Source organism: Anser brachyrhynchus, assembly GCF_964034855.1.
Source record: "Anser brachyrhynchus genome assembly, chromosome: 1".
Classification (NCBI taxonomy): Eukaryota; Metazoa; Chordata; class Aves; order Anseriformes; family Anatidae; genus Anser; species Anser brachyrhynchus.
In genome coordinates, this window is record NC_137694.1 from 145,614,311 (window position 1) to 145,628,947 (window position 14,637).

Below are 14,637 nucleotides of genomic sequence, written 5' to 3' on the forward strand. Positions count from 1 at the left end.
AAAGGTAAATAAAAAAAATAAAAAAAAAAGCAAAAAGAAAAGAATATGGTTTTCCAGTGTCTTGTGCAAATCACTGCCATTAAGTAGTCACCTTTAGATCTGTAGTTTGCACGTAACCCTATTCTGAGTAGTGTGAGGCAGACTGCTTCTTCAACCAAGATGGAGAGACATCTTCCTATTGCTTAACCATTTTTTCTTTTATTTTTACTATACAGTTATAGCCTTAGGCTGGGAGAAATATTCATGCTGTTCTCTCCTGTGTATATAGTTTCTAAGGACTGCGCCACTCTTATGCATATGCAAAAGTATATGTTTTGCATATTTACTTTCTTTATACAAAATAGCATGCCCACCGCATCATGTACTGCTTTCACTTCTGTGCACATTCCCCCAAATTTATCATCTTCTCATATTTAGAACATAATTCTCATTAGAATCACAAGCAGTCAGATCTGTTTAATAACAGTTATTCCAGAGATAAGAGCTAATTATGATATTTCAAAAAGTGTACATTAATATTTCAGTAGGCTCAACATTTTGAAATACTACTCAAAGCAACATCATGGTCTTTTTCTGCTGGCGAAACAAAAGGATACTTCCAGCAGGCAATCTGAGCACCCTTCAACATACCACTCCTATCCCTTTCTACGGTTTCCTCTGTTTGTCATAAGCCACAGTATGGAAAAACCAGCTTTAATGGATCATTTCTTAACGTAATTAAATATATTTAACAACAGTATGCTTCAGAGTCCTCAAATTAGTCCTTTGCCTGAAGACAATGTCTTCATTCAAATCCTGTCTCAGAACATTTTTCGTCCATAAATCCTATTAGCATTAATCTGCCTGAGCTAGGTGTGCTTCATCGTTTTTATTTTATTTTTTGTTTCTTTAGGTACCTGGGAAGCTTTGAGCTCTACTGCCCTACTCTACTGCCACACTCTACTGGTGTGTTATGCTGCTGGACACTTTTGGAGGTCTCTTTTGGACTGGAGACTTGGCACCGTCCTGCCACCCTCCCCTGCACAGCCTCAGCTCGGCGGCATTGTAGAAAAAATGACAAAAAAGGAGATTCTTGCATGATGAAATTAGCAAGTTGTGGTAAGGAGGGACAAAACTAAAAACAAAACAAAACAAACAAAAAAACCTGATTGTGCATTATAAATGTGAACTAGAGCTGGGTTATTCACCTCTCTACTATTGCCTCTACAGTGTATTTTATTCCAGGAACAAAAGACGTGTTTCCAAAAGTACTTCAACAGCCAGTCTCATCTAAATTTGGTGTAATCCTTCGCAGGCTGAAGCCTGGAGGGAGGCTGGAGCGAGGCCTCGCCTCATGGTGAGGTGGAGGCTGTGGAGCAGAGTGCAATTCCCCTTCCTGGGACCCCAAATATTTCCCAGCTCTCAAAAAGCAGGGTCAGATTATTGTTCAGAAGGGGAGATTAACAACCCTCTGAATCAGTCAAATGTGTGTACAAAAGGGCTTGAGTCTTTCTGTCCCTCCCTGAGGTGCACACTAAGTCTTGGAAGAAACAAGAGGCCACGCTTTTCTTTCGGTTTTATCTAGCAGGCATGCAAAAGGCAACCAAGGCTGCCGAAACCATCAATTAAACGCTGTAAGAACATGTAAAAGTTAAGAAGGGGAAGAGGGAATTATTCAAAGATTTCTGAACTATTTCAAATAGAAACACAGGTCAGTCTCGGGACATGTATTTCTGTAACTGGTATATGTAGAGTTGAAAATCTGCATGAGGTTATCCCCACTTTTTTTTTTTTTTCCTTGGTCGGGGAAAGCAGGACAGCGGTTTCTCGGCACTGATGAGTGTATTTTGGATTTGCATGTGGCTTTCTACCTGCTGGACCCCGTGGCCACCTCCACAAGGCCAAACCTTTTGTAGCTCACCACCTCACAGCCCCACCCCGGGGTGGAGGTGCCCCATTTCTGGAGGTGGTCAAAGCCAGGCTGGATGGGGCTTTGGGCAGCCTGGTCTGGTGGGAGGTGTCCCTGCCCATGGCAGGGGGGTTGGAGTTCGGTGATCTTTGGGGTCCCTTCCAACCCAAACTACTCTGTCGATCTGTGGGGGTGGGATGGGGCTGGCAGCACGACAGAGGCCGTACCTGGCACCGCCATCTCATCCCTCCACATCACCCTTTCGACATCTGTGGGACCTCCCACGTTTGGCCACTGGTGGATGACCCACACCACGGTGTGCGGCGGCTTTTGGGATGACCACAAGCCTGCGGCTGGGGCTTTTTTTTTTTGGCCAAGCCCCCCTCAACTTCGAGGGGGTGTCGGGGCGTCAACTTCAACACGGGGGGGGATGGTTGAGGGGGGTGCGTGTGCCGCGGTGCCCCCCTCAACTCGAGCGCTCCCGGGGGGGCACGGAGCCGCCCTGCCCGGCTCGGCACGGCTCGGCACGGCTCGTCCGGGCCTTCCTGCGGGGGGAGGAAGGGCGGCGCTCCCGCAGCGCCAGGGGGAGCCCGGGGAGCTCCTCCCGCGCCATCCCGGCAGCGGCAAGGAAGGGCCGGGCGGGGGCGGGGGCTGGGGCCGGGGCTGTGCCTGTGCCGGGGGGGGGGCGGGCGGGCGGCTGCCGGAGGAGGGGCCGGGGACGGGGCCGCCGCCGGGCGCTGCGGGCAGGGAGCGGAGGAGCCGGAGCCGCCGAGGGCCGGGGCCTTGGACGCGTCCGGAGGAGGAAGAGGGAAGGGGGGAGCCGGCCCCCAGCGGAGCACGCAGCCCGCATCCGCTCCGGGGAAGGGAAGAGGGAAGCGGAGGGGGGGGAGCGAGCGAGCGGGCACCGCCGCCGAGGAGACAAAGAAGCGGAGCCCGCCCGGGCTGGGAGCCTCCTCCCCGCCCCGCTCCGCTCCGCTCCGCTCCGCTCCGCTCCCCGCCGCCCGGGCCGGGCCGAGCCGAGGTAAGCGCGGTGGCGGCGGTGCGGGACGGGCCCCGCGCCGCAAACTTGTGGCGAACGGGGGGGGGGGGGGGGGGCATGGCGGCGGGGGGAGGGGTGGGTGTCACCCTTGGGGGGGGCAGGCGGGCGGTGACCCCCCCCCCCCATCCCAATCCTAATCCTAATCCTAATCCTAATCCCAGTCTCCATCCCCCGACAGCCGCCGCTTTGTGTCCGGGGGAGGCGAGTGGAGTTGGCCCGGGGGGGTTGGGGGGTCCTTTGGGTGCGGGGCCGGCCGCCGTCCCCCTAAAAGTTCCCGTGAGGGGGACCCCGATGGGGCCGTGTCCTCGTCCCAGGGGTGAAAGGCGGCGGGCGGTGGGGAATATTCTCGCAATGCCCCCCCCCCCCCCCCCCCCCAGCCCTCTCTCCATCCCCTAGCTTCCACTTCAGAAGCCCGAAAAAGCAATGAGCGGGACAACGTATGGCCCAAAACCGTGGGGTTTCGCCGTGAGCGGGACGACAGAAAGCTTTAAAACCCCAAAAGTTAACAGCCCCCCCCCCCCCCAGGGCAAGGCACAGGCAGGGTGCCCCACCGCCTCGCTGGGTTTTGAGGTGCCTCCGTGGATTAAATGCGGCACCCGCTCACCGCCGTCTTGTTCTTTTGTTAGTTTCAAACTTGATCGCTTCCCAGCGTGCCTCCCCTAGCCGGACTCCGCTCCTTTTGTGTGCCGTGAGGCAATATTTGCTCCCCGGGAACACGCCGCCTTCGTGGCCGGCCGACGGAGGAGAGCTGGGCTCGTCGTCCACGAGTGGCCTTTATAAACACGGACCTCCCCGGCCTAGCCACGCGTGCCTTATGTCATCGAGAGCCGGGGCCGGGAGCTTAACATGGAGGAATCTGAAAGGGCTGGCAGGGCAGGAGCTCGGCAGGAATGTCTCCCTGAGAGCGCTGCTTCTCCTCCTGCTTTTGAGGAATCTTCAGCAGCCAGCACCGCGTAGATGGTGGCAGGGGCACAGCGTGTGCGGGAGGGAGGATTAGAGCTTCTGGAGGAAAATTACTTTGTAGCTTCTCAGAAATACCCGGGTTTACAGCTCTGGATATTGAAGTCTCAGGGCTGGCCCCGGTCGATTTAAGCGGTCTTGTCCTCGTAGCTGACTTTCTTGAAACTTTGACAGAAGATGTCGCTTTTGGGAGCAGCGAGTAAATGTAGAGACAGAAGGCACCTGTACTGCTAAGATCAAGACTGTAATTAGCAAATATTTTAATATAGGCCATGAAACAGATATAGACTCATTGCAACGTTAGCTCTCCTTGCAGCTTTTCTGTCACTGCGCTGTTAGCTGCTGTACTAGCCTTTTACCTCTGCTAGATGATATTTCTGATCTCTGTTGTGGTACAGTGGGACTCAGGATCTCTTTTGCTGTTTTTCTCCAAAACCAACAGCAGAGTTAGTCACTGATGGATGGATGGTTGATTTTATCATGTCCTTGCTGCTGAATATATGATAAATCCCAAACTTCAGCCTTTGCCTTGCTGCTGCAATGGAAAGGGAACTTATCCCTTTTTTCTCCTTCCTCTCTTTTCTCTATAGTTTCCTGCCTAGCTGCTTGGGAGCGTTAAGGAAAGGTATTTGCTCTCTTATGTGTCACGTCACATCAACTGTGTGCTAAAGAAGAAGGACAAGGTCAGCAGCATCTGCTTTGTTTCCAGCCTTTGTATTTTTTTTTATCTTGGTGTTGCTATTGACATTTGTTATTCCTTTTCTCATGGTGCTCATGGCTTTCCTTAGCAGTTACAGTAGTGACTCAAAAGTGATGTTTGGGCAGTATTGTTTGCTGGTCATAGCCTCGAGCAGCAGCAGAACTAACTGAAGTGTCCTTCTTTTTCATGCCATACAAGCATAAGACCTGCTCCAGACTCACAGAGGCAGGTGCTCTATCAATTTACTTGCTGCAGGATCAAAATCAAAACCAAGATGTCTTTGAATCTGATGGTTACGGATGTTCTAGAAAATGATTTCTGTTTGAGAGGACTTGTGGTTTCTCAGCCATGGCTCTTCCCTTCCCTCTCCTGTCCCCTGCGCTCTCCGAAAGGGGGGTTGCTGGCGGGAGTTAGCAGAGATGTTTGAAGGAAGGTACCAACAAAACCAAGATGCTGCCGTATTTTGGTTAGTGTGGTCAGACCTGAGGTAAGGTGCTGGACACAGCGCTGAGCTGAAGTAGGTCATTGCGCGTGGTCTGGTCTGCCTGTGCTGTGAGCTGAGGCGCGCTGCAGGCAAGCTGCTGTCTGCTTCTGCTGAAATAATAAACTTACAGACAATACCCTTTATCCTTCTATTTACCAGGCATACAAAAATGTTGCAAAACGATAGCTCCCCCAGAGCCTGAGAGTCAAGGATCCCTAGGAGTTCCTGGATTGGAAGGCCTTCACAGACAACAGGGGTGGCGTTTGTGATGTGGCAGATAGGCAGATAGCATTGTTTCTTCCTCCTAAAGCACACAGATGAGGCCTATACAATTAATTTAACTAGCGTACTCTCATGTGGTCTTTTGAAAAAGATGCTGGATGAGACCTGGTGACTTCTGCCTTTTGAAAAATAGCTTTTCTGTTTATTTTGCTTTGCAAGTACATGAAGGTTGGCCAGCCCAGGTATCCTAAGCTGTTTCCTGTTTTAAGGTGCTCCATTTAATTTTTTTCTTGCCTATTCAATTAGATCCACTAGTTTCCTCATCGTAACGTAGTCATCAGTGTTCTGCCCAGTTAAACTGTTGCTCTGTTTAGTGGTGGGTAAAGCGATTCTTTCAAGTGTTGTTTTTTTTTTTTTTTCCTAGAGTAATCTTTTTTCCCCCGTCATGAGGATTTTTAATTATTTCATAAATGCTAATGAAGTGAGTAAATTGGAAGTGCATTGACATATGAAATATATATTTTTATATCCCATTAAATATATATGACGCAACAAATGAATTTGTCTCTCTCCGTTAACAAACTGAGTTCCTGTTTTAAAACCAGCATAAATAACTTGGTGTGCAGTGAGGTGGCTTGGCGGCGTACATTCTTAAGCCTTGGTAGAGTATTGTAAATTTAGGGAATTCCTACGCAGAGAAATAAATCTTGATTAGAGAACAGCGACCCATTGCATTTTACATTATTACAGGTATTGCACAATAAACCGCTGTCGGTGAAGTTTTAGAAATACTCCTGTTGAGAAAAACGTCTGTTAGAGTGGAAGCTCAGACGTGGCAGCATGTCCAATATCTGTTCAGAGGGGTAGAAACGCACTGCGTGGCTTAGAGGCTTTTTCCCTTTATAGGTTTGTTGCCCTGCTTTTGGTCCTGATCTCGTTAACAAGTGTTAATATGGTAACATGTAACTAATGGTCATTATTCTCCGAAGCACAATGGAGTGAACGTGCTGGAAATTTTGCTAGATACCTGAATTCTGAAAAATGTTGCATCTCTCTTAGTCATGAGAATACAGATGCAAAATGAATGCGATACAGGTGCATTTTTAATCTAAGCTGACGAAACTTGATCCAGTTTTACTCAACCTTGACTCATTTAAGTTATTGTCTGCAGACAGCTCACAGCTACATAAATAGCTATGGAAATGTGAAAACAGGTGTTGAGAGATACCACAGGTAGAGTGTAGCTGAAACTTTACTATAGAAAACCTACTATATTTAGGACACTTACAAAATCTGATAGTAACGTGAAGCAAAAGTCAAACAAAATACATTTTTAAAATTAAAAATGGTTTTGGAATGAAAGTGCAGTTAGATGGTAGCTCATTACCTCATAGGGTTTCAGGAGGCTGTGCTGAAACACATTTGATAGGTAGGACATTTTCTTTGTCTGTCACTTAGCAGGGACCTAAAGCATCATCTATGGAAGAGTGTGGATAATGTTTGCTGTGTCAGGGCCGGAGCGTTTAGCCAAAATGGATTAATAACCAGAAATAAATGAGCAGGCCTTCAGATTTTTTTTCCTTTTGTGGAAAGTCAAATTTTAGCCTTAACCCTTTTACGGTTCTTGAGGTCTAGAGTGTTCAGAGTATTTGTGGGGGCTGTAATAAGGAGAAATGTCAGGGATATGAAAGCAGACAGCCCAGTTTGCGAGAGGAGGATGCTGAGGCCCCTCGGTGAAGCAGGAGTGCTGAGGCGTGTCCTGTTAGGGTGCGAGGAGCTGCTCTGAGGCTGCTTGGCTGCCTTTTTGTATGGGTTACGCTAGGTCAGCTTGGTGCAAATCTGGGGAAGCAGTCCAACTGCAGGACAGTGGGAGCAAGGTTAGCAAAAAGGTCTGGTCTGCGTGGTGGTTTGGCCTTTTTTGTGTGCATTTTTATTTAAAGAAGATAAAAGCTGTTAAAAGCAAGTCTAGTTCTCTTATGATTTAACTTCATTGTCCTTAAAGAGTAGTCGCTGAGCATGGTTTTAGAACTTACCCTTCGGAAAGAGAACAGATCATTGCAGGTTGGGAATGCTTTAGAAAGGAATTGCGTTTATTAAGTAAGCAAAATATAGGTTAAGTCTATGGTTGTAAATATAGGATTTTCTAACTTGTCCTTGTCCAATTTAAGATGACCAAAGTCATGCTTTTTTGTATACTGATTAAGTTACTTCACTATGTAGGAAAATAGTAGTCCCTTCTCAGGTTTAGGACAGAAAGAGGAAAAGAAGAGAAGGACAGAAGAAGAACACTAAGTCCAGCTAAAACTTACTGTACACATAGGGAGTTAAATCGTTGTATAACTCTGGATTTCTTTAGGGCATTCTGGACTAATCAAACATTTCAAGGAACAGCAATAAATTAAGCCGCCTGTTTAGCAAAGCCTGGCACTGATAACAGCAGGGAGGGATCCCAGGTATCGATCGGCACGACCTCCTGCCTTTAATGCACGGGGAGCACCCTCGGCACGGCGTGGTGTGGCTGTTTTTCCTTCCTGTCCTTGCAATAGCAGAGCGTTGGTTACCTTCGTGTTCTCCCCCGCCCATTGTGGGTCCTGACGTGGTTCCAGTGCCGCCTTGGGCTGCTGCTGCTGGTGATGAAGTTACTTCTGAGCTGACATCCTAACGCTGTTGTGGATGGAGGCGAGGGAATTATTTTGAACTTTGTAACGTGGAAGGAAAGATACGCGGCTGTATGATAAGATACGTTCTTGTGGTGAGTTGTGATAGCTGTCACGACAACAAATCACATGCTCATTTCTCTGAATGGATGGTGTGCCTCCAAACATACGAGGGGTGTTACCCAATTTGACAGGTCTGGAAGGATGACGTGCCGGGGATCCTGGAGGCTGGGGCTGGATGAATGTTCCGTCTGGCTTCACAAAACTTATTGCAGGTTTTCCTTGGTGTTGAGCTCAGGTAAAAAAAACGAGTGCCCTTTGGGTTTCTTTTGTTTGTTTGTTTTGTTTTTTTGAATAGATTTAGTGTTTGTTGAAAAGTTACTTAGTAATTTAAGTTTGAGAGTTTGCCAGATTAACAGAAGAGAAAACATATTTGTACGTCATCTGGTCACTTTAAAGATCAGTATGCTTCGAATGCTTTCAGTGTTCTTATTAAGAATTTCAACAAAACCAGAAGGACAAGCGTTGAGTCCAGAGCAAGCACTTTATTTACTGATCTTTATTTTGTTTTTTCAGGTAGTGTTCCTGCTGTCTTGCCAGGGAGCGTGCAAACACCCGTGCTAGGAGCGCTGCGGAGTGCAGGGCAGGGAGCTCACACCTGTATAGATGGGCTGGGAGAGCAGGGACGGTGGCACAGACGTTTGGTTTGGTTTATTTTTGGCCTCGGCTGTTGTTTATTCATAACGTTGCACTTTCAGTTAGACAGCTGGTTTTGGTTTAACCAGACTCCAGAAGTCTTGTCAAGCTGAATACAAATCTGTAAATACTGATTGTGTGTATTCAGGTTGGGAATGTTATGCTGGGTTATAATCCTTAAGTATCTAGCACCCTGTGGTAGCCCTGACTCAACTGATATGCAAGCAGCAGTTTTTAATGAGTAGTATTTGACTTTTTTATTATTTTCTATTTTTTTATTTTGAGTAGTGCTTTGTGGTTTTTTTAGCAACACTGTCTGTGCCTGTACCACAAAAGAATTAAAAATAGGTATTTAGCTGCTGAAAAAAGCACCATTTTAGTATCCTTAGTCTTTCCTACCAGAACTGCACAGAACCCTGTTGATGCAGTAACTTTGGTACCGTAAGCTAAGGCACAGCATTTTTCCCAGTGAGTATTGAAATTTTGTGAAAGTCCATGCTATTTTTGGAGCTTTGTGGTTTTAATTAAGAATGTTTTTGTTCCAGTCATAAAAGAAATTGGCTACAGTATATCTTGCTTAAATTTGTTTTCCTTTAATCATTACGTCTTGAATAAAAAAATATGTAGATGATGTTTGTAGGTATAAAGGCTGAAACTTTTTACATCAAAAGAGTGTAAGCCTTTTAGAGCAAAACATATTGAGCTTCACTGTGTCTGTCTTTTAAAAAGAAAAAAAAGGTTGAAAGAAAAACAGTGATCAATATCCTTCCTTTATGTTTTCAGTTTGTAGGCACTCTTTCTGCTAGTGCTGTGGGGATAACAGAAATAATTATATTGTGGACTATTCATAAATTCACACTGTTTTGAATTCCATTTAATTCAAATAGAGAAAGAAGTTAATGCTAATATCCCAAATAATTAATGCTATAATAAAGGATCTGCCTTCCACTTGACACTGAATGACTTATGTTCCATTACATCAAAAGGCTTGAATCATTTTGAGCATTCAATATTAAAAATCTAGTTCATGAATATTAGAAATTTCATCAGATATCTCTCAGTGAGGACTGTGTGGATTGTATTGGGTTTAAACATGGGTAATAATAAAGCTTGTGTTTAGTACGAGTATCAAAATATGACACATCGTTTTTATGAGCTCTGAGGCTCTTAAGGGATGCGCGGGGAATCGTAATGAACTGTTACAGGCCTCCTATGACAGGAAACTATTGAAGTCTGTGCAATGTTGTTCTTGGGGCTTTGTGAGCCTTCTGCCGCGAGTACTACCTTGTCATACTGACGGCTGTACTCCGCTAGGGCCTTTTCCATTTCTGCTGATCAGAGGTTCTGGCTGTTTATTTTGTTCAGATATTCCTTTTGTCGACCCGGAATGCCAGGAAGACAAGTTGTTAGAGCTTAGTCACAATGTTTTTTGTTTTTTTTTTGGATCCCAACTTTTCCTGTTGTTATTGCGGCCCTGTGAAAATGCAGGCATGTGCTTAGCTACTGCTAGTGGTCCTATTGAAACGCCTGTCTGTATTTACAAAACACGAAGCTAAGCCCATAAGTATGTCTTCTCGAGTCAAGAACCAAAATTGCATTGCCGGTCATCTATTTTTTTTTTTTAAGCTATACATTCTTTAACTTGTCAAGACATGCATGTTAAATTATGTGCTGAACTCCTGTCTGCAGTGTCATACAGCCAGACTCAACACCTATCCGCTAACTGATGACATAACCCTAAGCATTTCCATAAAATTAGTGGGGCTGCTGGTAGTTTAGCCTTATTTAATGAACGACAATACTGAGATATAAAAACAGGGATGAATCAGGCGGTGGTTGATGGAATGCCTGCTGAAGGTGATGGACAAAGGAAAGTCTTTACTGGGAAGAACAAGGAATAGTTTAGTTTGGTGTTTAATTTTTAAAATATGGAAAGCTAGAACTGAAAACAGAAAAGCAGATTGTATGAAAGCAAGAAAAAAAAGTAAAAAGCACAGTGCAAGAAAAGCCCTGAAATGCTTTGAGAATTCTCTCTTTTGGAGGAATTGAGATGTGTGTTAATGCTGATTGGGGAAAGTTTTAAAAACTACTTATTTCAACACATTTTAACTATAATACATTGTTTAATGGTGTAACTAGACATAGTTGATAAGTCTTTTCAGGTTGTCCTTGTGGTTTATCTGCTGTGTTCTTTGGTTTTCTTACTTCTGGATGAATAATTTTAGTGGACAAGTAGTTGGGCATCTGGGTTCCTTGGAGGTAACACAAGCTATGTACTCATGTTTAAAAGATGATACCACCTGTAACTGCAAATTATGGTATCTGGACGAATGGATATTGTCTTGCTCTTCTGCAAAAATGGCATTCGTATGTTAGTAAGCATGCGTGTGTAGCATCAGAAGCAGCTTTAGTATTCAGTATGCTGTGCTTGCTAAGTAGCTAGTGTAATTTTAAATGCTGCATTCTTCAAAGATGGGAATCCTGAGGTTGATGCCAGAAAATCATGAATGCAGGTAGTCAAGGTGGAGTTTTACCAGACAAGATTATTTTTCTGATAGTTCAGGCAGAGCACCTGTTGCTATTTTATCAAGTCCCTTCAGCTACCAACAAATCTAGTAGGGGGTTGCTGTGCTGTGGCAAGTGCTTCCATTAAAAGTGGTGCATTCACTCAAAATGGCTTATGGTTTTAGATGTGTAAGTGTCAAAATACTTCAGCATGTTAAAATAAAATAACTTGAATATATAAATATAAGGTCAGAATATGGGTACTACAGGTTAACTTTATTAATACCATTTCTGTAGTCTTTATTAAGCTTTTGTAAAAAATTGAAATCTCGATTTACAAGCAGTCATAAACTGTTTTCATAACTGCCCTATTTAACAGGTAATACCTAAAAATGGAAATACAGTGCATTTTAGATGCAACTCTTCAAGGTCTTGGCTAGAATCGTGCTTACGTATTTAAATAGTCATCTTTCTTTACCTCCACTTTCTGCTTGTGTCTTTAGCTAACTGTAGAAAGAACGCATTTTTGAGATGCCAGTACCAGCCTGGGAAGGCGTGTGCGCTTCAGCAAAATAATTGTCGGCTACCCGGAGGTTGTAAAGTCTCTTTTGCCGTTGACTATTTAAAGAACAGCTTGGCATTTCGAGTTAGTTCCAGGTGCAGCTGGCAGTTTAAAAGTTGTTTTCCAGTGTACAAACTAGATGTGTTTGACAAAGGAGTGGTTGGGAATCAGTAACCATGGGACTGCTGCGTGTCACCTCTGGTCTTCTCTGCTCGTGTGGGAGGTGCCTGTAAAGGTCCAGGGCAGGGCTTGTAAGCTGCCAGCAGTTCAAAAACCAAGATCACGAAACATAGCATCACACAGCTTCAGTCACATCCCCCAGCCAGCTGCCACCCACCAGCTCTCAGCCCAGCTGGCTTGGGCCGGGGGGAAATAAATCCTATTTTGCCTTTCAGCTTGGGGAGTTTGTGAGTCTCTTCCTTCCTGCTTTTCCATTTTGTGGTGTTTTTGTACGTAGCTTTGAGTGGGAATAGACTTGAAAGCGAGTGCATATATTTTGGAGTTGTCTATATTCCATTCATATGGCAGAAATATTTTAGCAATTAAAAAAATCATTAAATGAAACTAAAAACCAACCAACCAAAAAAACCCCTTATATCTAGCGTAGCATATTTCTGCTCATTTAAAAAGTAAATCAGCAAGAGCTGACTCAAACGCCACAGTTAAAATTTGTTAAAAAAAAAAAAAAAATGCAGTGGGTGAGGTTTCTGAAATGAGCACAGCTTATCCACACTTTTGAACCCTTGTTTGCAACATTTCTGTAGAATTGTTTTAAGTTGGCTTCTTCTTCCTTTAATGTCTTCTGGCGCTGCAGCAGGACGTTGGGTTGGGCTCAGCTGGAAGGTGAGTTCCCACACGCTTCAGTCAATAAAAGGTTTTCACCAAATAAAAAGAAGCACTTTCACACCGAGGAAAAATCGTAAGGTTTTTCGTCGGTTTTGTATCGTTTTCAGTGCAATTGTTTTAAAACGGCAGTAAATTTGCAGACGGCTGAAACGAGGAGTGCTGTGTTTTTGTAGCAGTCCCGGGGAGAAGGCTGTGTGGCTCTGCAGCTGCAGTGCGAGCGCCGTGGCAGGACATTGTCTTTCCTCCCACCCCCTGCGGAAATCCCGCAGCCCCGTGCCCTAACCCCTCTTTCAGAGCATCCGTGTGTGCCTCCTGCCCCCAGCCTCCCTTCTGTTTCCTCCGCAGTCCCATGTGGGCACTGGGCATCGCCTTAGAAATGCACGTGTTGGGATTAATTCACTTTCCGAGTGGCTGTCGAGTAGCTGAATGGCATCCTGCTGGCGTGTCAGAAGCCCCTTGTCCAACAGCCCCCTCATAAAGTCTCTGTAGAGGCTGTTACTCGTATATCCTTCACGTCCAGGGAGTCATTCCTTGAAATTAACAGCTGCAAAGAGGATTTGGCTGAAGATATTTTTGTTCTTGCTGTGATGGCTCGCTATGCGAAGCATGTAGTGCCACACCAGCCACAAAAGCACGGTCGTCCGCTTGCTTCCTCTGTTTGGGATGGGAGTAAGTACGTGGTGCCTTATGGATTTTTCTGTCAGATATTGTACTTTTCTATTTTCTACTATTTCTACCGTATTTTCTATTTTCTACCTACATATGTGCATGCCCACAGCCTGGTATTTGGGAATGATTTGGTAAATCTGAACTGAATTTTTTAATATCCCTGTGGCCCATCTGGGGATAGGATTTAGCAGTGTGAACTGGCTTTGGGCTAAAATGGACCATAAACCCAACTTTCCCTCCCTTGGCAATGTCCGTCTCCTGCTTACCCACTCTCAGCAATTTTGTTGAGGTCCAGCTCTGGGTCTCAGTGCGATAGGAGTTGCAGGAACAACAGATATGGTCTTGCCTAAGTGTTTCTGTTTTCCAATAGCTAGATGTTCATTTCTTAGTAATATTCCTCATAACATTGTTGTTATGAAAAGTCTGTTCTTTGGTACTGAAAAGTAGCCTTAGGTTTTCAGCTTGTATATGGGCTTTAATGTGCTTTGTGCCAGTCGCTGAGGATCCTTAGTGCACTCTGAAACTTTATTTCTAAGGGTAGGTACAGGAAAGTGAGATGGAGACTATAAAACTTGAGCTTAAAGAGACTGAAAAGAGGGATTCATGATTTACACTCATTAGTATTAAATCATTTTGTAGCTTAAAAAAAAAAGCGTGAGCGTACTTCTAAGACTGTTTTCTTCTATATTTATAAAAGATGATTCTTGGTGTGTACCATCTTTCACTGCAAAGTAGGCACAAGGCAGGTGGCTAAGCTGTTGACCCTTGTAATCAACAACGTATATATCTTCAGCTAGTTTAGCTTCACGAGAAGAAGCAGTAGAAAAGTGATTTTTATATGAAATCACTAGGTGAATAAACTTGTTCGTGAAGGAAGGGCTTTAATTTTTCTCTGGTATGTCTAATTTTTTATCATTATGTGTGGACTTACAGAATGTGCTCAGCTGAGATTGATCACTGGTGTGTGAAATGACCAAATTATAACAATGGAGAGTTTTCTGAGGTGGGTAATATATTTTCATATGTAGCTTCCAGCAATGAGTTTAATACACTGAAGGCCACATTTTCAGTGCTTCTGTTATTGAAATGTAGTGCTCTGATCGTTTTTCTACTGAAGTTCAATTTAGAGCTTGATCTGGAAAACATCCAAGGAAAAAAGCATCAAAGGAAAATAGTAAGAATTGTCTCAGAATGCAGGAAGATCTTTAAGTGTAAAATTAAAATATGCAGAAAGCTTAAAAAAAATTGCACAGAACACCTTAAAGGCTAAATCTGTAAGTGAGAAAGGAAAATAGCTTTACTGGCTTGTACCTTGAAGTTGTAACAGTTTGCTAACCTTGGGCCCAGGAAGTGAACTTCTGCGTTCTTACTGTTTATGCCTTCATTTCCCATCTTGAATCTTCTGGCTT

General features: G+C 44.6%; 1 protein-coding gene and 1 long non-coding RNA gene across 3 annotated transcripts in view; one reads left to right on the forward strand and one right to left on the reverse strand.

The window, feature by feature from the left end:
• LOC308199031 overlaps positions 1–14,637 on the reverse strand; it is a 177,442-nt gene that overhangs the window by 143,038 nt on the left and 19,767 nt on the right. The window lies entirely within an intron of this gene.
• The window catches only part of NCK2 (NCK adaptor protein 2), an 85,158-nt gene continuing 73,128 nt past the window's right edge, over positions 2,608–14,637 (forward strand). The window contains exons 1-2 of one of the 2 annotated variants that reach the window (XM_080602287.1): positions 2,631–2,909; positions 4,478–4,570. The gene's annotated coding sequence lies outside the window, so the exon portion shown is untranslated. Of the gene's footprint in view, positions 2,910–4,477; positions 4,571–14,637 lie in introns of both variants that reach the window. The other variant, XM_080602286.1, reaches the window with a different exon arrangement.